Here is a 22,533-nt window from a genome sequence, read left to right as displayed (position 1 = left end):
GCTGGTCAAACAGAAATGTTGAATGATCTAATATATTATATTGTGTCTTGTTTGGTGTCTAAGACTGTAAACAGTGATTAGAAGAAGCAGCACGATGTGAGCAGCTTGTTTGTTCATGAAATAACAGCAAGTTAGAAAATGATAAAAGTCTGCTGGTGAAGGTTTTTCTGTCGGGAGAAGTCTGCGTCTTTTGTTCCCTCCTGAGTTCATGTTCAAACCGAAAAACACGCAGTGAAACTCGTCTTTGTTCTGTGTGTGAAGTTTGAAGAGTGTTGAAGTTGAATCGTGGTGCGACGAGAGACGAGGAGCTGCTTTCAGGACGGGAGTTTGTTTGAGGACGTTCATGGAAACCTGACATAACCTCCGCATAACACACGCAGAGCTGAAACAATAACTGCAGCCTCGAGTAGCAGCAGTCGTGACTGGAAGTTATCTGAGTCATCGGCTCATTAGAGGGATGTCTCTCTCTCTCTCTCTCTCTCTCTCTCTCTCTCCCCCTCCCTCTCTTTCTGTTTCTGGTACATTTCATCTCTCTCTTTCAGTCCTCCCACTTTCTCTCTCTCTTTGTTGCTGCTTTTCTCTTCAAACTGAAGCTGCTGTTGTTTTGTAGTAGATGTAAGAATCTTGTTTAGCGACACCAGAATACATGTTTAAGTCCTTTTACTTGTTTAAAAGCTGCTCCTTCCTGCATCAGTGACTCTCTTCCTCTTCTGCCTTTTCTTCTTCATGTTTCTCCACAACTAATCTAGTGAAATCTGTTTTCCCTGTTTTGAATAAAAAATGAACAACTTTTGTTTTTTTTAAATGAGACATAATGTACTTTCTGTACATTTGAAAGGTTGATAGTTTCACTATTTCACTGTTTGATGTCGTCAAACACTGAGAGAATGTCGAATATCTGCAGCTGCTCAGGTACGTTGTGGAAAGACTGTCGACTGTCTGATTAGTTTCTGGATGTTTAAACAAACAACCAGAACTGCAGAGTCGCCTGAAAATATCCTGACTCTGGTTATTATTATTAGGGGCCTGAGCCCAAAGGGGGCAAAGACCCTCTTCTATCTGTTCTGTTTGTTTCTTTCTTTATTATTACGCCACTTAAACCCTAAATTTGACCCCCTAAACATGCTTAAACACTCACCAAATTTGGCATGCACATCAGGTCTGATCAAAAATTTGATAAAATGTAAAGATTAACCCCCAGAGAGCCAAAATGTGCTCTATAGCGCCACCTATGTCACTAATATGGCCGCCACAGCCCGTAGGAATGTCGTAGAGAGATCGAACCAAAACTCGTCTCATCAAGACCTACAAATCATACGCTGATACCCCTGACCTAAATCCAACAGGAAGTTCCCAATAAGCCCATCAAAGTATGACTTTGCGCCAATTTTGGACCTTGAACAAACACTATCTCCTCAGAGGGCGTTAATGGTATCGGCTTCAAACTTTGATCCATGAAAGTTGCAGTGCCACATCACACCTTACAATGTAAACCAATGGGGAGGCAATCTCTAGGCATGGACTTTGTGTCAAACTGAGGCTTCTGACGTCTAAACTATAAGTCTGACCACTTTCAAACCTGTATCAATGGATTTGCGACGAAATTTCCTACAAAAAATGTGATTTGTAGTGTAAGATTTGGCCACAGTCAGGGGAATTTATGAGGATATTTCACAAGAAGAGTGACATTCTCCTAAGAGGAAGTTGCTATAACTTTATTGTAAATGCTCCAGTCTGCACCAAACTTTACATGTTTGATAAGACTCTCGGTCTGAACACGTCTACATGACAATATTCCATCCATGATGTAAACTGGCTGAATAGCGCCTCCTACGAAATTTCAGTAAAGCAGTTCCAGCAGCAGGCAAAACAGTGGACAAAGGAAGTGATGTTTATCTCCTTCTTCACTGTCTGAAAACAGCCGGGTCTGAAGACATCTACATGCCCATCACAGAAGCCCTTCGACTGCGCTGCGGCCGGACGTGCGCGGAGGCGCGAGGGCCCGTTCATCGCTGCTTGCAGCTTTAATTATTATTATTATTATTATTATTATTATTATTATTTATTAGGCCTTTATTTAACCAGCAAAACCTAACTGAGATTTAAAATGTCTTTTTCAAGAGTGACCTGGCCGAGATGATCAGCAACAACTGAAACTGACACGTCTGAGTCTGAAGCACCTTAAAGTTCAACTGACGGTCCAACTGACTCCCATTCAAAAAATATAAATAGATAAATAAACAAATAAATAAATAAAAACAGAAAATGTACTCAAGTTCTTCATGTCAGAAAGAGATCAGAGAGATTTCTCTTTATTTCTGTACAGTGAACTTCTGGACATTTGTTCTTCAGCTCCAACACTCGATCACTTGTTGTTAAGTCATTTTTCTGACAGTCACACTGGAGACGAACGGTGACTCATCTTGTCAGTTTGTGACACTCTGATGGGACACGTTAGCAGGGACAGAACCTGTAACCCTGCCGTCACTGGACCAGCCCGATTTTTACGCAATATGTAATTTATTATTATAAATGTAGTTGTTTTGTTGTTGTCATTTCTGGTGTTTTATTTCCATCCTGCTGCTGTTCCAGACACCAGTAGAGTCCGTTGTTTCAGTTTGTACTTTATGAAGCGTTTTGTTGGAGGTCCGGAGTGAAGGATTACTCCCTGCAGGTTTTTCTTTCAGACGTAAATACAGCATTTCTTATTCATAAAAACCTTGAACATAGAAGAACTGCCACCAACATCTAAATCTGATGTTTTCTGTTGATTTATTTGTCTTTTGTTTGTGAAGCTGATGGAAATATCTAACAGTGTCAGCTTGTTTACATTTGGTCGGTTACTCAGAGGAAGAAGGAAACACACATAGACTCAGACATAGACACATAGACATCCATTTGTATTTACCCTCCATGAAGACAAATGGAAGTGTTTTCTGATCTGGAACCTTCATGGTTGAAGCAGCTATAATCTATATGTTCATAACTCTACTGTATGTGTGTCGGTTTTGGCTCGTAGTGATGAACCTACAGAGAATTAATGAGATGATTAATGGGAGAGGAAAGAAGAAAAAACAGATTTGGACTTTTTCTCTAATCTTTGATTTTTGCTGAAATATTGGATCATTTGAACATTTATTGAATTGAAAAATCACTATTTGGTGGAGCTGTTAACAACTCATAGACATGTGAAATGTGACCCCGACTACACACTGCTTTCTGTAAGACGTCAAAAGTCAAAAAGGTTGGAAACAGCTGGTTTCTCCTGCAGCGGTGCATCATCTAGAGATTCAGGGTCTGCCTGTGATGCACACAGTTCTCAGCAAAAACAGACAGTAAAAATGATCTGTTGATGGTCATATTGACATCATAACAGCAACATTACAGCTTTCACTATAGTTTCAATGTCTGTATCTGTAGAATATGCCACAGACATGAAGACAATATGAAGTGTTGCCCCTGCAGGTCAGCCTGCGCGGTGCAGCTGGTCAGAGAGTCGCTCTCTGTGATGTTAGTTCAAACCGGGACTCCTGCCTGTTGTTTCACCTGCTTCCAGATGGAGATTTAGTTTTATTTTCCCTTTTTTTATTGTCAGTTTCCCTCCTGACAGTTAGTTTGGAGGTTTGTTTGAGTGTGTTTGGTTCGTTCCGGGAACTCTGTGTCGTCTGGAGGGATTTTCTGCACTTGGAGCGGTGACAGCAAGGGTTTAACTGGTGAAATAATCAATATAATCAATAAAAAACCAGACCCCACCCGTCAGAAAGAACCTGCTTTCACCTCACATATTATTTATTTATTTTCACAACCGAGCAAACGCTTCTTAACCTTTTTCTGTCTAAACTAAACATAAATGAATTTTATGATGAAATAATGTGAAAGTCAAACTGTATGTAGACAGACAGAGCTGCAGTATCAGCAGCTGTCTGCATGACGCTGTAACTGCATGTTGCTGTCAGTGCAGGAAACCGTGTCCGTGTCACACCCAGGGAGGCACTAATGTAACATCATCTCTGATTGATGTCACTTATTTCCTCGCTACAAACTCCTGAAAGTGCTGCTGGGAAACTCTCCTGATACACATACATGATACTGTCTGCTCCTGCTGCTGAATCGTGACTCCATGTCTCATCAGTGACGAGAGTCCAGATTATAAAGCAACAAAACAAAAAGGTGTGTGTGTGTGTGTGTGTGTGTGTGTGTGTGTGTGTGTGTGTGTGTGTGTGTGTGTGTGTGTGTCATCACAACAACAGTGTTTTACTGAGTCATCCTGTTAAACACTGATGACCTGTGAACAGGTTTGCAGATCACATGTTCTGAGCTTTATGAACATCACACTTAAACGTCTCATGACTCATATTTTGTTCTGAAGGTGACTGAAGGTCACATGAACTCCCTCAATGTGTCGCTTCACTTTATGTACAGAGCAGATGACAACATCACATGGACCTTAGTGGCAGTAAGAATACACAACATGACCTTTATATTAAATCTGATCAATTAATAGAGAGAGAAGTGTACAAACAACCCTGACTCATAGAAATAATGTTTTTATACGACTAAAATACAGCAGCGAATATGTTCTATAGGAAGCATAATGCCAGACGGATTACATTCTCTGTCAACATAATGAGAAGGTTTTGTTACTGAATATATCAATAAAATGTTCAGAGACAACTTATTTCTTTTTTTTATATTTGGCAAAATATCTGTAGCAGTATAACATCTACTGCTGCAGCTCTATGAAACAGTTTTCAGACTCCAGCAACATTTAGTTGAGGTCAGAGAAAGATCATCGTCTCTGCTTAATACAGAAGAAAGTCTGTATTAAACGAGTCACGACGTCTTTAACAGTTAAGCAAAACCAACATCTTTCACTGATCGTAACCAAATATAAGACACAGTCAGCCTGACCTCTGACCTACCACATCACCTGTCAACATCATCCAGCCAAAGCAAAACTATTTAGTAGAATATAAAGATAATTATCAGGAGACAGAGTTGGCAAACCCACTCAGACACTTTTCGCCTCTTAACTCTTGTGTCTGGATGTAAAAAGTCATTTCAGGAAGTTAAAACAAACAACCAGGACTGAACAGACTCCTGAAAACATCCTCGTTCTGACTGATTACTGCATCCATTTTTATTTTGCCTTTAATATTAAAAATAAATACAATCTGAAAGTGTTTACGCAGCCACAAAATAATGAATTCATGTAAAAAAAAAGATAATAATAATAATAATGACCGCTGAGGCCGTCGCACCACCTGAAAGCTTCTTTACTCCTCTTGTGCATTAAATTTCATCATCATCATCATCACCACAGAGAGAAAAGTGGAACCTTTTATTCTTGTAACTGTAATATAATTTACAGTGAGGACACGAAGCTTCTGTGAGTGACTTCAGCTCCGACAACAATTATGTTTGGTAATGCAGAGTAATTGGAAAAAACAATTTAGTGGCATATAAAGGTAATTTCTAGGAGACGTCGTCTGTAGTCTGATGAATCTCTGCAGCTCTCATGTTGAAGCCACAGAAGGACATGGAAGACCTCAAAGTTCAAAGATGGAGTCATATTTATTTGCTGAAAAGTCTCACTGAGCATGCTCAGTAGAGTTCGTCTCCAGCTGGTCTGAAACTTCAGATCTTCTCTCAATCTGCGTCTGTTGTTGTGAATCATGTGATCAGTCACATCCCCGACTACTGTTCCAGTTCAAAGGTCTGGATCTGGCCGGTGAAGCACGGTCTCAGTGACAGGAAGTGTTCTTGCTCCACCAGTTTTATGGAGGATACTGGGAGCTGACCTGTGTGGACTTGGATGCGTTTCACAACACCTGGAGCAACACTGGAGGAGATTCTGAGAACTTGGACTGCTGTTATGTCACTTTGTTAAGTTTTAATACTTTTTTCAGGTGAGAAAGTAAACATTTAGATTCCCAACATGTGGTCAGTTAATCCAAATAATAAATTTACTCCCCAACGTTTTGGGAGATGTGAGGAGCCGCTGGAGGATCAATCTGATCTCTGCAGCTCTTTGCTCCTTTATTGTTGGCTGGATATCACTGCAGAGTTTTGATATTTGATATAGTTCCTTTTTGGAAGACAAATGTTGGTCTCACAGATTAAATCTAATGTTTGTTAAAGGTGAAGCTTCATGTTTTTATTGGACAGAACGACACAGTGCTGCTCTGTAGACTTTCACATCCTTTCATGTGCAGATATCAACACGTTTCAACACAAATCTACAAATATAAACATTAAAATGAACAGTTTTCTTGGTGAAAAGTCTCATGATGATGATGTCACAGTGCAGTCAGGTACAGGTGTGTTCCAGCTATTAATGATCGTACTGGTGCAGACTGGTAGCTGAATGGTTACTGTGCACTGTGTGTCACATGACCCCAACGTCCCCAGTTCACTTCAAGCCTTGGACTTTTATATCCATCTCTCTTCCCTTGTTTCCTGTCTGTAACTTCACTGTTGACCGTCCAATGAAGGCAAAAATGCCAAAAAAGATAATCTTTAAAAAAAACAGAAGATGATGATACTTCATCCTCCCGTCCTGAATTTGCCAAGTTTGAACTCTCAAGTACACAAGTCTGAACTTGGCGTCGTGTGTGCGGAGCGGACTGACTTTCTGTTTGCTCCCCACACACATGAATGATTCATTCTGCAAAGATCTGTCAGATAAAGAACCTCTGACTGACAACAAACCTTCGCCTTGAGGTCTGAAAAATCTATTTATTCATTTATTTGCACCATAAAAACACAAGTGGAATCTTCCTTCAAGCTGAACACAGCTGCTGTTCTCTGCTGAGGAGAAACTACAAACATTTCAGATCTCCAGGAGATGAGAGTGTTTGATGGTAAAAAAGATGCTTAATGTGGTCTTGGATGAAACCTGACAGTCACAGTGTCATCCTGTCTCCACCCACACAACGCCGTCTATCACCTCCACGTCTGAGCCTGACTCCACCCACTGCATGATTATGAAAGATGCTAAAGAATGGTTAAGCAACTGGGGGGGGGGGGGGGTTACCAGCTGATAACTGCAGCAACAGACAGCTGGAGAGTTGAAGAGCTGCAGGGTGAGATGTGAGGAGGATGTCTGTTGTTTTTGTGACTCCCAGAAGCTCCTCCTGCAGACAGTCAGCATATATCTGAACATGAGTAATATATGAGTCATTTATATACATTTATGACGTAGAGAACTCCCAAACAGATGACAGGTCGAGCCATTTTCAACCCATGAAATGCATATTTTTATAAATTCGGTGTCAATGTCAATATTAACGTCAGCATCGATGTGTTTCATCACAGTACAGTCGTATCATTTAGTGCTCAGTAGCTGTTTAAAGTTCTCCTCTCTGCCTGCTCACGACTCACACAATGATTCAGTCGGTCAGCAGTTAGTCATCCCTCATCATGTCTTAAAAACCAGCCTTCTTCAGTCTATTAGAACAAAAAAACAGGCTTCAAATTACCTCTTCTTTTAACATGTGTGTGAGGAACATCCTGTTCTCTGGAACATAATTGCAGCAACATTACAGATAAGTGAAGGATGTGAAGGATCAGGGAGGCAGACAGCAGTCTGGCTTCACACCTCCACATCTTCCTCTTCCTCTTCTTTATCTCCTCCTGCACACTCAGGCTTCGTCTAACGTGCCTCAGCGTGAAGAGAGGATGTTCTGAATGTCTTGTTACAGTTTGGAAACTGTGCAATAACATTTTAGAGAAATAAGCAGATATAATGTTATTGTTTCATCCTTTTTTTGTGAAGTTTGAGCAAACACTGTCACTGGTTATCCATCCATCCATCCATTCATTCTCTCCAGGTGAAAGAAAGCAACATAAAACCAGATAATAAAGTTATTTATTACAATGATTGAACACAAATGACTTAAGTGTAGAAATAAGTGAAATAAAAGAGGTGAACTGCTGCAACAACTTCTCTACCTCCTCCTAATCTGCTTTTAATATTAACAAACAAAGAGTAAAGTCCTAAATGGATACGACAGTTCTTCATTGTTTTATGAATGAAGCAGTTACACATGTTGAAGGTGATGGTCGTCCCTGTAAACCCCGCCCCCAAACTTCCTGTACTTTTGGAAAGTAACCCTGGTTCCTGCGGTGGAAACATGACTCTGATAGGCTGCCCCTCGACAGCTTCCTGAAAGCTGGCCAATCAGAACAGAGTGGGCGGGTCATCAGGAGGGCGGGGCTTAAAGAGACAGGAGCTAAAACGGCCTGTTAGAGACAGAGGCTGAACTGAGGGGCTGCATAAAGGACCAGTAGAAGATAAATAAGGAGGTTTTAACTGGAAATCATGCAAAGATATTCCAGTAGAGCCCCAGAATATAAATATAGAGCTGGAGATGTGCAGAATAAGCTCTACTTTGTTTCATTAGAAAGTGTCAAGGATAAGGATAATGTCCATCGTAACCCGTGTGTGTGTGTGTGTGTCTTTGTCAGTTATTAATATATTAATCAGGTTTCTGCAGCTTCTTGTACAAATATTAGACTTTAACAAACGTCTGTGTCTTAAATGTGAATCCACGACATTTGATTCATGTTTGAAGAAAGTAAACAGGTTTCATTGTGAAGTCAATCACAGACATGTCGCCGGACATCGAGGACCTTCCTGCTTTTAATAACTCTCAGCCTCTTTATACCTGTTTAGAAGCCCACAAGCTGTCAGCTGTAAATAACTCCAACAAACTTCCTAAAACAGTCATTTGAAGCAGTTGCTGGTAATTTACTGAAGGTTTTTAACAGTTCTCAGTTGTTTTAATGTCATAGTTCAACCAGTAAGAAGCCTGGTCTGGACCCAACTGTTCCAGATTATTTTATATCTTTTATATCTTTCATATCTGATGTTTTAGAAAAGGTTGTTTTTCATGGTTACACCACATTGACATTTTTGCCACCATCTCCTTAAAAATGGATTAAAACCAGAAATTTTAGACCAGATCCTCAAAAAAGAAAGTATGCAAGTCATTTGTAAGTTTATTTTCACATTTGAACCCTTTCAAATTAAAGTAAACTATATGGAAACAAAAATATTAGCATCACGTCATTGATCCTTAAATAACTTTTTAAAAAACACTTCTATTAATCTTAAGTTTTATGTTTCCAGTTCTACTATATTTTATGTTTTATTTGTTTATGTTACTGTTTTTATTTTTTTCTGTATACCTTATATATATTCTATATTCTATTGTAGTGCTGATTTGTTTAATTTTAGTTTGTAACACTTTTATAAAAGGCACTATATCAATAAAGTTTATTATTAATTATAATATATACATAATATAATATATAAAAATACAGTATATAATCAAATATTAATCACATTAATTTGATATATTGCCCAGTTAATATAGTCAGTTATTTTATTTATTAATCAATTAGTCCGTTTTGTTCTATATTTGCTCTATAAAATGGTGAAAGATGTGGATCAGTGTTTCCTGAAGGTCACAGTGACCTTCAGTTTACTGTCATAGAGGACGAAAGAAAAAACGAGAATCAGATTTTTCTCTTTAAAAAATGACTCAATGATGAAAACAGAGATGAATTCTCTGTTAATGGACTGTTGAGCGTCGTGCTGCTGTCTTCACAGTAAACTGAATCCTGCTGTATGTAAACAAATCCAGGCGTTTTATTCTGACATTTCATCAACATGTAAAACTGTCAAAGACCTGAAAGCACATTTACACACACAGACTCATCCGCTGCTGAGACTTGAACTGTTTCCTGCATGTTTCTCCCACTCAAGTGACATAAAAATGACTTTTATTCTGTTATTTCTTGCTGGGAGGAAAACCAGTGGAGTGATGCATCCCAGCTGGAACAGAGAGTCACTCCAGATATTCAGATGAGGAAACTGTGAGAGCCTCGTATAGTACTTCTCTCTCTCTCTCTCTCTCTCTCTCTCTCTGTCTCTACCCGCCTCCATCCCTTCACCTGTTGGTCTTCAATGGGAACCATGGAAACAGTGCTATCCTGAGGCAGCTGTGAGCCAATGAGCAGCAGAGAGGCTGGCGGGATGCCGCCACATTAATTGTTCGGAGTTGTTTGTGATGTCAAAAACGGTATTGTTTGTTGGCGTTCTTTCATCCTGGGCGTCTGTTCCCTCGGGTGGCTGCTGCAGGCTCAGAGGAGACGTAACTCTCCTCTCCTCTCCTCTCTCGCCACGGCAGCAACATCCCAGATATACAAGACCAGGAAGTAACCACAACATGTTGAAGTATCAGTCTGGTGATGTTTGATATTAGTCTTCATGTGCAGAGCAAACCGACAATGAACTGATCTACTATCGAGTATTGTTATTGATACATCTTCTTCCTCCGCTGTTGTACAAAAACTATTAAAATCACATCAGTCAGACACCAATGAACCATCATCACCATGAACAACAAACATGAAACTATATATTATATAATAGGAACTAGTGAACTTTGACCCGACAGCCTCAGACAGAGTAGAGAAGTCAGGAAGTGTTAAACGCACAATATGTCATTTCAGCTGCTACAATAACAACAGACGGAGTGTGATGACGGTGTGAAGTAGCAAGGGATCATGGGAGTTGTTGTCTTCGTTGTTAAATAACCAGCTTCACAGGGATAGGATTACTCCAGTGTTCATCATTCAGGATGTTTTTACCTGCAGAGGTCTCCTCCTCTCCAGAACAAACAGACCCGCAGATTAAAACGTTAAAATACTAATTAAAGCTGTTTCACCTAAAAAATCAATGTTTCTCTTACGATGTTTGGTGACCACCGGACTTCCTGGAGGGGCTGTTAGCCGAGCTGCTGCTAACGTTTGTCCAGTTTATTTCTCTGATAACTTAAGATCCAGACGTCCAATGACTAAAATCCTTCTTCCAGCTAAAAGATATAGTTAAAAACCACCTAAATTTATCATGAAAATGTGTCTTAAAACTGAATAAAAGTCCATTTATAACAGTTTGTGTGGAACAACCACAACGCCGATGTATTATCTTGTATGTGTGTAAGTTACTCTTTGGTAGACGCCATTGTAGCGGACAAACACAGCGCCGCCGTATGCATCTGGTGCGTGTTTACTCTTTGGTAGAGGAGGTATGACGCCATCGACAGGCGACCAAATGAAACGGTCCGTTACTTTGATTAAATTACAGATTTCTCTGAGTTTGAACATTGTTGGAAACATTTGGGATAATGTAAGTACACAACTCAACAACATATATAACATAGGTCTAGTTGTTTTTACACATTTTAATGTGGAATATTTACATATTATAGCTTTAAGAGACCAACTGTTGGTTTGAGACACATGAGATTTGTCTACAATAAGAACAATATCTAACAGTCTATGAGCCTTAAACTTATTAAATTTCACAGCCGTCATGTCTGGATTTTTGAGAGAAAACATCAGCTTGGTGGTTTTTGTCATAATGCAGCAGCAGTACAAGTGTTGCTTCCCACCAACTATCAGCCTCATTAGCAGCTCTGCAGTCATTTAATGCGACGACATTTACTCTGATAAATGCCACTTAGACACTGAGGACCAATTTCCACCAACACTCTGTTAACCTGGAGCTTCTTCTAACATGAACTCTGTGTTTTCCACTGTGGGATAAACAGCTACGCAGGCAGTGGTGCTAATATTGATGTTCATTTTATTTTTAAATGTCAGTACAGTGATTTTCATCATTAATTTATCAGCCAATTATGTCATGAAAAATGTTCCGTTTATTGTCATGAAAGACAAAGAAAGGAGGCAAATTGTCACATCAGAGGAGAAAGAAGCATCATGTTTGTTGTAACAGCAGAACATGGAAACATCCGAGGAGCTCATGAGTCTCTATAGACAACAACTTCAGATTATGAGTTTATTATTCTGTGATTTTTTTCCTGCACATCGGTGACGGAGTTAAAACTATAAATCTTGAATGGCAACAATAATGTTGCTGAATTTCTGGAATTATAGAAATAATCATCACACGGAGACTAAAACAAGTTAAATACCAGTCGTGTTTTCTGCTAAATTAAAATCTTATTTACACTCATAAAACTCTTTAATATGATTATTCTTGTAAACATGTAACAGACTCAACAACATGGTTTGTTTAACAAGCAAGTCGACAAAGTAAATGAAGCTGAACTGTAATAATAAGGACAGTATATTATCCAAACTGAAGTAAACACTTTAATATAATAGAACTTTATTTATACAGCTTGTTTACCATAGTTTCAAAGAGCTTTTGGAGAAAAGGTATAAAATAAAAAAGGTGAATGCAAATAAAAACAAACAATAAGATCATAAAGACAAAAAGACATCAAATGAATTGAATGAGAGGAAACTTTCCTGATTTAAAACATTAAATAACCAGAAAACTCTCACATCTGATGAGGTTTTTTGTAGTGAATTGCTCCTTTAAAGCTTTGTGTTGAGTGTGTGTGTGTGTGTGTGTGTGAGTGTGTGTGTGTGTGTGTGTGTGTGTGTACGTGGAGGGTCAGTGAGGTTGGTAGTTTTCCACGGCCGCTGCAGAGCTGTAAAGTTGAGGCCGAGCAGGTGGAAACATCCGGCCGTCGTTCAGAGATACCTGAGAATCCATCAAAACAGCGAAGCTCCTCATCCTCAGTCGTTACACATCAGTCACTGATTGATTTTATATGATCATTAAGTGCAGTTGAACTCTACATAACGACTTTCCTCGTTAGTAGTGATCAGTTTCTCAGAGCAGGAGTTGACTAACACATATTCACTTTATTCTGATATTAAACAGAAAAGCAGAACATCTTCACGTTGGAGACTGCACAGCAACATTTATTATGATCAGCATCACTGGTTGTTTTTATGAACCTCGCACATCAGTACAATAAAACCGCACTCGATGAAATGAAAACAGGAAACAAATGTGCCACCTGTCCTCCACAAACACACCGTCAGTGGCCTCGGACGGGACCAGCACCGCTTCCTGCTTGTTGTAGGATTTTCCCCCCACCAGAGCGACGAGGGAACCTGCAGCACTTTCCCGCAGTTTTCTCGTGTCAAAAGGCACCAAGTTCAATAATTAAAGCAGCGAGCAGCGTTGGTCGGGACCTCTGGCCCGTCGGGATCAGATCATTTTGCTTTTTAAAAATGAGGGATATTTCTTACAAGTGTGGTGTGCTTTTATTTTGAAAGTGTGATTGACATGTGTACTGTCAGGTGTGTAGAGACAATAAGTAACTGCAGCTGGACACAGAAAAATACTCATATATTTGAATGGAGAGTGTGAGTGAACCCACACCTTTTTGAACATTTACTGCTTCCACATAGTTTTAGATACAAACTTCATTTGAACTTTAAATGAGTCACAAGACTTTGACCTACAAATCTTCAATTTACATGTTTTTTATTGATCTTTTTAATTGTTTTTGAGATATTAGAGTGTGAGTTTTAAAGTCTTTTCTCCTGTGATTTTATAATGAGTGTGTATTGCGGAATGCATCAGTTGGAGAGGAGGATTTTAGAGTACGCTTTTGGTGAAATATCCTCATAAATCCCATGACTTTGGACAAATCTTACATTAAAAATCATATTTTTGTAGGAAATCTCATTGTGAATCCATTGATACAGGTTTGAAAGTGGTCAGACTTATAGTTTAGATGTCAGAAGCTTCTGTTTGACACAAAGTTCATGCCCATAGATTGCCTCCCCATTGGTTTACATTGTAAGGGTGATGTGGCACTGCAACTTTCAGGGCTTATTAAATCTAAACCGTTCGAGTTATTACAAAGTTTTTAACAACTTTTGTTCAGCATAGTGTCATAAGTCATGGATCAAAGTTTGAAGCCGATACCATTAACCATACCATAACGCCCTCGGAGGAGATAGCGTTTATTCAGGGGCCAAAATTACGGCAAAGTCTTATTTTGAAAGTGAGATTACGGACTTCCTGTTGGTCCTCTGCCTTTTGGGCTCGGTCCCTAATAACTGCACATTTCTACCACAGAGATGATCTAGTTTTAACAAATCATCCTATTTATAGCAGCAGCCATTCAGTGTGTTTACATCCTGTATTTACCTCTCTGTACAGTTTGTATTGTTAGTGGTGGAGTCCAACATTTACACACTGGATTTAAATTACCTTCACACACACACACACACACACACACACACACACACACACACACACACACACACACACACACACAGGAGTGGTTGACATGGAACTTTACTCTGGTTTAAATCATAACAATATTTAACAGCAGAGTTTCTACTTTCTAACATTCACAGTATAAAGTCATACAGTTGTTTTTTTATTGTTTTATTGTTTTATTTGTGTTTTGATCAGGTGTTTGTGATCAATTGAGGTGTAATTTAGTAGTTTCCAATCAGCCTGACCTGCATGTCTTTGTGTTGTGGGAGGAAACCCTGAGAGCCGGGAGAAAACCCACGCAGACACGAGGAGAACATGCAAACTCCACACAGAAACAAGTTTCTGTGAGGCTGCAGCGCTGATCACTGAGCCCACGTGACGCCCTGAAGAAGGGAAGGAAGGAGCAGAGGAAAGGTGGAGGGGGGGAGAGAGGGAGGAGGGGGAGTGGGGGAGAGGAGAGGGAGGAGAGAGGGTAGGGGAGAGGGTGGTGGAGAGGGGAGAAAGGTAGAGCGGAGGAGGAAGAGGAGTAAAGGAGGATGGGGGTTAGACAGATGGAGGAGAGGAGGGGGGATGGAGAGAGAGAGGGAGGGAGGGAGAGGAGGTGAAGGGGTTCTGCTCATTGTTCGGTCTGTGCTGAACAGCAGCAGAACCAGCCCCAAAACCCTGTTTTCTTTCCCTTGTTTTCTTTCTGTTTCTGAGCCATTTTCTCCTCTTTTTCTTTTCTCTTTTTTTCCATTTTCTCCTCTTTTTGTTTCCTCTTCTCCTCTTTTGCTCTTTGTTTCTTTTCCTCCTTCTCCCGTTTTTGTCTCGCTTTCTTTTGTTTCTTGTCCTCATTTTGTTGTTCCTCAACTTTATTCCCCTCGTTTTGTTCTTGTTTCTCTTCTTTATTCTCCTCGTTTTGTTCTTGTTTCTCTTCTTTCATCCCCTCGTTTTGTTCTTGTTTCTCTTCTTTATTCTCCTCGTTTTGTTCTTGTTTCTCTTCTTTCATCCCCTCGTTTTGTTCTTGTTTCTCTTCTTTATTCCCCTCGTTTTGTTCTTGTTTCTCTTCTTTATTCCCCTCGTTTTGTTCTTGTTTCTCTTCTTTATTCTCCTCATTTTGTTCTTGTTTCTCTTCTTTATTCCCCTCGTTTTCTACTTGTTTCTCTTCTTTATTCTCCTCGTTTTGTTCTTGTTTCTCTTCTTTATTCCCCTCGTTTTCTACTTGTTTCTCTTCTTTATTCTCCTCGTTTTGTTCTTGTTTCTCTTCTTTCATCCCCTCGTTTTCTACTTGTTTCTCTTCTTTATTCCCCTCGTTTTCTTCTTGTTTCTCTTCCATCTTCTCCTCGTTTTGTTCTTGTTTCTCTTCCATCTTCTCCTCGTTTTGTTCTTGTTTCTCTTCCATCTTCTCCTCGTTTTGTTCTTGTTTCTCTTCTTTATTCCCCTCGTTTTCTACTTGTTTCTCTTCTTTATTCTCCTCGTTTTGTTCTTGTTTCTCTTCTTTCATCCCCTCGTTTTCTACTTGTTTCTCTTCTTTATTCCCCTCGTTTTCTTCTTGTTTCTCTTCCATCTTCTCCTCGTTTTGTTCTTGTTTCTCTTCCATCTTCTCCTCGTTTTGTTCTTGTTTCTCTTCTTTATTCTCCTCGTTTTGTTCTTGTTTCTCTTCTTTATTCCCCTCGTTTTGTTCTTGTTTCTCTTCTTTATTCTCCTCGTTTTGTTCTTGTTTCTCTTCTTTCATCCCCTCGTTTTGTTCTTGTTTCTCTTCCATCTCCTCCTGGTTTTCATGTTGTCTCTCTTCCATCTTCTGGCTGTGCAGAAGCTCCTCCTCTCTCAGCTGGGCAGAAGCTAACAATATGGCTTTTTCTGCCTGACATCTGGCTGTGATCTGGAGACACTCGTCCTTCCAGAAGCGTTGGACGGCGTCGGCCTGCCTGCTTTTGTCTTGGAGACTTTCTCTGAGGGAGGAGATGATTGAATCTCTCTCAGAGATGTCGTCTCGGCTCTTCTGGAGAACCTCTGAGAGTTCCCTCTCCTTGGACTCCAGTTGTTCTTCCAGCCTTTTTATGGTGGCCTTACTGGTGTAATACCTCTCCTTTACAAATTGGGACCAGTCGTTCCATTCGGCAATCTGCTTGTCAGCAGCGCTGAGGCGACTTGACAGCTGTCTGCAGTCGCGGCAGGGAGGCCTTCCAGCCGCTGGTCTCTGCTGGTACAGACGCTGATCCGGTCGCTGATCCGGTCGCTGGTACAGACGCTGATCCGGTCGCTGATCCGGACGCTGGTACAGACGCTGATCCGGTCGCTGATCCGGACGCTGGTACAGACGCTGATCCGGTCGCTGATCCGGTTGCTGATCCGGACGCTGGTGTGGACGCTGGTTAGGACGCTGATGTGATGCAGCGTCAGCAAATCCACCCTGACGTCTTATATCTCTGTACATGGTTTTAACAAACACAATGTCCAGAGATAGGAAACAAGAAGATGTGGTTGACTGTAGCGCTAGACGGTCGCTGTGCGTGAGGGAAGGTCTTGGACAGACTGTGTATCTGGAACACGATGCTTGTGTGCAGATGTGAGATGAGATGAGATGGTCTCCTATTTACACATGAACTGAACTGATGACCATTCTAGAATCATGACATCACAAAGTCATTCTGCCTTTGATGTGTCACAGGACCAAGAACATCACATGTCTGATGACATCACATGTCTGATGACATGAGCTCTGTGATGATGTCACAGATATTTAAATCGCTTTTCTCGGCTCGAGGAAAGTTTTATAAATATAAAACCTCCATGGATCAAAAATTCATGATAGAAAGAGTCATAATTGACCTTGTTTGCGGTTGGAGGCGTCCTGTCAACAGTTTTACAGTCGTCTCTTTTATAACGGTGGTCTGTGGGAAAATGCTTTTTGGGCCACAGGGTGATTTTTTGAGTGACCACCAGGAAAAAACCTATCCAGCTGTTACTATACATCCATGATAAGAATATAAACATCTAACGTACCTAAAACATTTGCACAGTACTGTATGTTTAATCAGTGTATACTGCTCATCCTACCTGCTGTATGTACATAAAGGATGTTACTCATTTATTATGAATTTCAGCACTTGTACACCTTTTCTCTACCTGAATCCTGTAACAGTTTGACCTGTATACAGACATTGTATGTTGTCCATTTGTTCTCTATGTGTGTATCTATTTTTCACCTACTTCCTTGTACATAAAAGTCTTTGTTCAATGAAAAAAAATGGCCAAATTCTCTGCTTCCAGCTTCAGTCTCTATTAGGGGTGTGCCCGTATACAAATACATTATTCAGCAAAGCACAAATAGTGGGTTTTATACAAATATTTGTTTCATACAAATATTTTAAGTTATTTGTTGGGGGTGTTCCCCAGAGATAAAGCTGAGCTACTGACACAAGCAAAGTGCTCTCAACAGACTCTCCATCACCTGTTGTTCCTCTTCTCCTTTCAACAAAGTTAGGTTGTAAAAATAGGCAATAAATGAAAAATGCAAAGCAAGAATCACCTTTGAAGTTCTACTACATGTTGCACGCTGTGCTGTCTCTGTGTTATGGGTGTATAAATAGGTAGAGGTCTGTCTGCAATGAGGTGATGAGTAAAGTTTTAGTTCAGTCGTCTATGATCTGGAGACTCCAGTTCAAGACCTGGTGTGGGGACCTCCTTCATAAGGTAGTTTATTCATGAACACTTATTGTAACACTTTCATTTTCTAAAATTAAAAGTGTCATAAAAACAAAAACAGGATTTTTAAGCCTCTTTCCACTTTTATTCGAATACAAATACAAATACAAATAATTTTGCTGCCTCAACAAATACAGATACAAATACAGATACAAATACAAATACAGATACAAATACAGATACAAATACAGATACTGGGATCAAACTGGATTTATCTCCATGTGTATCTGGAGCCACCAGAAAGCTGTTTCATTATCTCCAATAAACCTCCATAGATGTTGTGTGAGAATCATCACATGTTGACGTTTAGGTGGTTTACGTGTCTGTTACACCGCAGACAGGATGCTGCTAACAGCTGATTCACACCACTGTTAATAGAGACTAAACAGTCAGACTTTGGTAACGTCTGATTTAACGCAGTCTGAAGTGATGAAGAGATGAATGACTGTGAATCTGAATTATAACACGTCAACACGTTCGCTCCACATTTAAGCATCTTACAGTTTGTTTGTGTTGTTTGTCTCCGAGCTGCTGCAGCGATTCACTTCCTGCTGCTCACACATATTATCCGCCGCTATTCACACAACCATTATTACAGCACTCACACACACACACACACACACACACACACACACACACACACACACACACACACACACACACACACACACTCAAACAGCACTTCCTGTGTGCAGCAGATGAAGCAGCTGCTCTGACAGATAAGAACCACAAAAGGGTTTTGAAACAGAACAACAGGTTTCTCTCCTCCTCCTGCCATCACCGCGTCCAACACACACACACACACACACACACACACACACACACACACTCTTTTCATAGCTGCATATGTTTCCATTACCAAAGATTTGTTGATGAATCTAAAGATGAGCAAATGAAACAGTGATTTGACTGCGTTTTATTGGCTTTCAGCAGGTGTAACGATGCTTCTTCTTCTTCTTCTGTTTACTCCAAACAAACTGTGGAAATGTGAAGAAGTATTTCATGTCTGTTCAACCCAAATACAACAAAAACACACACATGCAGATACTTTTGGTTTGTTAGCTCAGGTTTTTTCAGATATCTGTCTGAGATTTTAGAATGTTTTAGTGTAATTTGGGTGAACTGACCCTTTAAAACCTTTCATGACTGCAGCTCAGCTTTCAGTTAAAATGGCAGATTTCCAGCAGAGGTTGTGATAGAGCTTCAGAGGTTAGTCGACTTTTTTAATATTTTAAAAGTTTTAAGTTGTTTTATAAGAAAAAAAGTTAAATTTCTCTGATTCCAGCTTCTGAAATGAGACGAGAGAAGAAGGCGTGAGGACGTTTTCTGTTGATTTATGGACTGATAATGAAAGCCGATAACGACCGTCACCGCTCCTTCTCTCTCTTATAAAACCTACAAAGAAACAGAACGTCGTGCCGTTTGACACGTCAAGGTCGAGGGACGAGGAGCTGCTTTTCAGGTTTCTGAATAAACTGAAAACACTGAAAGAAAAAAAAACTGCTGCTTCTAACAAACATTACAAAAATATATAAATGAACCGACTTAATGAGGGTTCATGGACTTTTTACATAATTTAAACAATACAGATACAAGATAAAAGAAGTGGTGCAATAATTACATCTAATAGTCATAAAACACAGACGTCTAACAGAGCTGCAGACATGTTTTCAGTCCGCTATAAAACTATAAACTATATTATATTATATATAAATGTGTCTGCTTCTATTGATATCAGCTGGTCGTCGTTGAGCCGCAGCAGAACCAGAAGATGATGAACTGAGTTCAGTCTCTCCAGCGATGAAAACAAACCAGCAACAAACATCACAAGTAAACATCTGTGCTGTGAATCCACTTTGGAATCAGACAAATGAAATGTGTTTATCACCTCACCTATCGCCGTGGTTACAGAGTAAACAGGAACTGCCAGTAGCTACTGCAGAATGACTTTCTTCAATGAATACAAACAGATATAAGCTAATAAACAGAGCTCAAGTGTAGCCCGCAGCTAACTCACTGATTGCATGGCAGCGTGACTCACTTCCTGTTTGCGTCACTAAATGCATGATGGGAACTGTAGTGCCAAAACAAAACACATCTTTTTCAGCCCTCCATCCAGACGAAAACAGCGTTTTACTCGCCCCAAAAATTGAGTTTTAACAAAAAATCTGCCAGCAAAACGACTCAAAATCACTTATTTTTAATATCAATAAAGCTGAACACACAGCAGTGCTACTGTCACTATAGGACTGCACTCTTCTGGACAGAGACCTCAGATGTTGGACCTGGAATCTGCTGGAGCCACTCTCCCAGTTTGTGGGTCGCAGCCCCCAGTGCTCCCATTACCACTGGCACCACTGTTGCCTTTACTCCCCACATCTTTTCTATCTCCTCTTGGTATTTTTTGAGCTTCTTGCTGTCGCTCGGGATCGCTACATCTATCACCGCTGTCTTCTTCTGTTGTTTGTCGACCAACACGATGTCCGGTTGGTTAGCCATCACTGGTTTGTCAGTCTGGATCTGGAAGTCCCACAGGATCTTGGCTCGGTCATTCTCAACCACCTTAGGAGGTGTCTTCCATTGTGACCTTGGGACTTCCAGCCCATACTCAGTACAGATGTTCCTGTACACTATGTCAGCCACTTGGTTATGGCGTTCCATGTACGCTGTTCCTGCCTGCATCTTACATCCTGTTATTATGTGCTGAAATGTCTCAGGAGCATCTTTGCACAGCCTGCAGCTGATGTCCTGTCTGGTGTGATAGATCGACTCTGTGTTCCTGCTCTCTGTGATGTACTTTATTGAACTGTTAATTGCTTTGGGCTGTTGGATGGTGAAACACACCTGTCATCACACAGCTCGTCAGCCTGTTGGTGTGTATGGATGCATAATTATGGATGTGATATCTACCAAAACAGCAATGTAAAAATACTCCATTACAAGTCAAAGTCCTGCATGAAAAATCCTCCTACAGTAAAAGTACATAAGTATTATGAGCTTGATGTAGTTAAAGTATTGCAGTAAAAGTACATAAGTATTATGAGCTTGATGTAGTTAAAGTATTGCAGTAAAAGTACATAAGTATTATGATCTTGATGTAGTTAAAGTATTGCAGTAAAAGTACATAAGTATTATGAGCTTGATGTAGTTAAAGTATTGCAGTAAAAGTACATAAGTATTATGAGCTTGATGTAGTTAAAGTATTGCAGTAAAAGTAGTGGTTTGGTCCCTCTGACTGATATATTATTATATATGACATCATTAGATTATTAATAGTGAAGCATCAGTGTTAGAGCAGCATGTTACTGTTGTAGCTGCTGGAGGTGGAGCTAGTTTACACTACTTTATATACAGTTAGCTAGTTTAGTCCAGTGGTTCCCAACCTAGGGGTCAGGGCCCCTCCAAAGGGTCAGCAGATAAATCTGAGGGGTCGTGAGATGATTAATGGGAGAGGAAAGAAGAAAAAACAAAGTTCTGATACACAAATCTGTTTTCAGTTTTTGGACTTTTTCTCTAATCTTTGATTTTTGCTGAAATATTGGATCATTTGAACATTTATTGAAATGAAAGCATGTGAGAAGTTTAGAGGGAAAAATCACTATTTGGTGGAGCTGTTAACAACTCATAGACATGTGAAATGTGACCCCGACTACACACTGCTTTTTGTAAGACGTCAAAAGACAAAAAGGTTGGAAACCACTGGTTTCATCTTTAACAATGTGTTGTATTTTAAAAGCTTGTTATATTATCCATTGTGTCAAATCTTCATCTGAAAAGTAACTAAAGCTGTCAAATAAATGTAGTGGAGTAGAAAGTACAATATTTCCCTCTGACATGTCGTGGAGTGATGTTTGGATCAGGATTGAAACATCCTGACTGATTCAGTCTTGTGGTCGTTTGTATAAACAAGCGTTTTTCAGCATATTTTCTTGCAAAAAAGTAATTTGCATATTTAATCAAAAATGAGGAAAAAAAAGAGTTAAATATTGAAATTAATAATCATTTCAGGTCTTCTCTGCAGGAAGCCCTGACTTAACACTCTACAGGGAGAAATATGCAGCAGATGATTACTGTAATATCCTGAATATTATTAGTTTTTAATTTTCTTTTTCTCAGATTTTCTATTATTTTTCTAATTTATTTTTTTTGCTGCAGTGACTTTTGTTTCCTCGGGAGCATCAATAAATATAAATTTAATCTGCAGCTCTGCCTCCCTCACCTCCTCACACTGTCACCTCCCCTCGCTCGCCCTTTTGTTCTCAGCCTTTTCAAAGCCTGAAGCTGCTGCCTCTCCTCCATCCAGGTTTACACAGTCGCTGGATTGAGTGTGTGTGTGCGTGCATGTGTGTGTGTGTGTGTGTCTTTCTTTCATACCCCCCCCCAACACACACACTCCTCCCCAACGCACACACACGAAGCCTTGCTATTCGCTCTTCTTCTTAAACATCTCTATCTCATTATTCCTCCCCCTCCCCCCTCTCTCTCGCTCTCTCTCTCTCTCTCTCTCTCTCTCAAGCACTCATTCATTCTCTTGCTCTCCGCTGTGTGTGTGTGTGCGCGTGTGTGTGTAGTTACTCGTGTGTGCGCGTGCTGATGCGTCGCGATGCGTTCGCCCGGTGAACAGGTGTTCAGCGCAGTCAGCCTGAGCCGGAGCTCCAGAGTAGGGAGCCGATAGAGAGACAGGCACTCACACACACCCGGGGACCGAGCATCACATCTGG

The 22,533-nt window shown here is 40.2% G+C and overlaps 1 protein-coding gene across 7 annotated transcripts in view; it reads left to right on the top strand.

Annotated features, from left to right (window-relative positions):
* Nucleotides 1–22,533, top strand: part of ankfn1 (ankyrin repeat and fibronectin type III domain containing 1) — a 131,356-nt gene that overhangs the window by 39,988 nt on the left and 68,835 nt on the right. The window lies entirely within an intron of this gene.

Source organism: Thunnus maccoyii, chromosome 20 (genome assembly GCF_910596095.1).
Source record: "Thunnus maccoyii chromosome 20, fThuMac1.1, whole genome shotgun sequence".
Taxonomy (NCBI): domain Eukaryota; kingdom Metazoa; phylum Chordata; class Actinopteri; order Scombriformes; family Scombridae; genus Thunnus; species Thunnus maccoyii.
This window is presented reverse-complemented; position numbering and strand designations above follow the sequence as displayed.